The sequence below is a fragment of the Oryzias melastigma genome, unplaced genomic scaffold (genome assembly GCF_002922805.2).
Source record: "Oryzias melastigma strain HK-1 unplaced genomic scaffold, ASM292280v2 sc00357, whole genome shotgun sequence".
In the NCBI taxonomy this organism is placed as follows: domain Eukaryota; kingdom Metazoa; phylum Chordata; class Actinopteri; order Beloniformes; family Adrianichthyidae; genus Oryzias; species Oryzias melastigma.
In genome coordinates this window covers 32,301-34,786 of record NW_023416955.1, presented here as the reverse complement: position 1 = coordinate 34,786, position 2,486 = coordinate 32,301, and positions in this window count along the sequence as shown.

Here is a 2,486-nt window from a genome sequence, read left to right as displayed (position 1 = left end):
TCTTGGGTTCGTTGTTCATTAATGTTTGACTCTGACATGAATTATGAGACTATTCTATATTTTTTTTGTTGGAATCAAAACTGCTGTACCATCTTAAAACTAAAGGAGCAACTGGTTAAAAAAATAATTACAATGAATGATGGGGTTGATCGACGGTTGGTGGCGGAAAACCCAGGAACAGGAAAGACTTGATGAAAATAGCCAGAATACTTCCAAAATATTTATTGAAACCATGAGTGTGAAACTTACTCACAGAAACAAAACCCTTGAAAACTTTAAACCAAGAGGCAGTTTTTTAATAAAGATCTTTATTATTCTGTTCTTTGTTATATACATGGGTGACTTCATGTAAACATTTGTTAGTTGTAAAGTTAATCAGTTGTTACAATTTGTCACAGAAAGTTGTTGAAAACACTATTTATCCAATGAATTTAAAGGATAAGTTACATCTTCTGATGAATTACCACCAGGTTTTATCATGTATTTCATTAAATTCTATCGAGCAAACACTCTTTAACTCGAAAATTAGAACCAGCAACAATCTACTGACATATTATTATTAAGCTTTATTAATAAAGAGATTTAAAAAATATAACAACCTTGATGTGGTTTCTCGTGTAATTTCAGTTAAGGGTAACAAGATATTAATATTGAAATGATCCAGAAATAAAAAAAACAACAAATTCCATTATTTTTTTTTACCTTTTTTAGTTTTTATTTTTCATGTATTTGTTTATTGGTTGATGTGGATCATGTGTTGATGTGAATCCTCCCTCAGTGTTTCATTAGCAGCTGTAACCACAGAGACTCTGATCAAACAGGAATGAACAGAATCCATCTGATATGAAGCTGTGCTTTGAAAACCACTTCCCTCCTCTTTGAAGAGTAGTCCATATCTGTCTTCAGGTTTTTTGTACAGCCTCTTCTACACTTTGGATCACTGTGTGTCTACAGCACAGTAGTAGAGAGCTGTGTCTGCCAGAGTTAACTTTGTGATGATCAGTTCAGTTGATGTGTCTGTTGTTCTGGATTCATATCGTTTATCTGGAATAAGTTCAATTGGGGAAATTTTTGCTCCTTTTCTAAGAATAAACTGAAGAGCCTGAATGTCAGAATCATGTTTGTACCAGTGAAGTTCAGGATAGTTGTTATCTGCCTGATAGTTACATTTCATTGTAACAGATTCTCCCTCAGTTCCTGAAAGTTGGCCCTGATAGGCAAATATTGAGTCTCCAGCTGTGAGTCCTGGACAAAGTGGAGAAAATGAAGCCATTAGATGAATGAGATGATGAGTTCATGCAGCAGCTTCAAGCTAACTTGAATCTCTGTTTATTAAACTCACCTAGAATGTGAGATAGAAGCAAAAAGAGGTAAAGCAACATGTCTTTGGAGTTCTTGAAGACACACAGACAGCAGATGAACTCTGTTCTTCCACTGCAGCACAATGAGGAAGAAATAATGTCACTGGATGATCTGAAGTTCAGTGGGCGGAGCCAGCTCAACTAATCAGAGTTTAGTGTTTCCACAACAGCTCTGTGTCTGATCTTTACTGATTAATTTCTTTTTTGTCTTTGTCATTAGTTCAGTGACTCAACAATCAGTGCTTTCTAAGTGTGTTTCATCCTCTAGTGGATGTTGTGTAGTCTAGTAGGTTTAGTGTGTAGGTTTTTGTATAGAAAGTTTCCTGTCACTGTGGGCCTCACAGCACAGTAGTACACAGCAGAGTCTGTCACTGCAGCAGAGGAGATCTGCAGATGAAACTCCAGTTTTTGTTTGTTGTGTTTCACTGAGAACTTATCTGTCTTCCAAATATTCCGCAATCAGAAAGTAAGGAGATGAACTGGACTACTTTTGGTACCACTGAACGGTATACACAGAACCAGAATATTTGCAGGACAGAGTGGCAGTTTCTCCTTCTAAATCCATCACTTCATCTTTAAATGGTTTCAGTAAATCCTCAGAGGATCCTGGAAACAACAAAGATAGATTTCATCAGGACATTTGGATTCTAATCTTGAATCTGACTTTGATCATCTCAAAGTAAATCAGTTCAAACATCTCCAGATGTTTCTCCTGTCCATCATCTCCTTTTCCATCTGCATCTTTTGATGACTTACCAGTTTGAAAGGAGACCATCATCATCCAGATGAGAAGCAGCAACATTCTTTTCTCTGGTACTGAATGAAGAACAGAGAGAACACAGCAGCACTTCAGCTCCAACATGAAGCTTCATGTTCTGCTGTGAAGCTCCTCCTCCTGCTGTGGTTTGTTTCTGTGGAGCAAAGCCAGGAAGAAAAGTTTCTCTGAGTTCTTCAGTTTGCAGAGAACCAAGTTAAGACTTTTTAAGCTCTTGGACATTTGGAAGTTCAGTAAAGTTGATGTGTGGATCAGAAAAACCGTGCTCATGAATCTGCGTAATCATATATCATATATCTCTTGGGCTCAACTCTTAGGCCCAATCTGAATTCTTCCCTTCCCCCCACCCC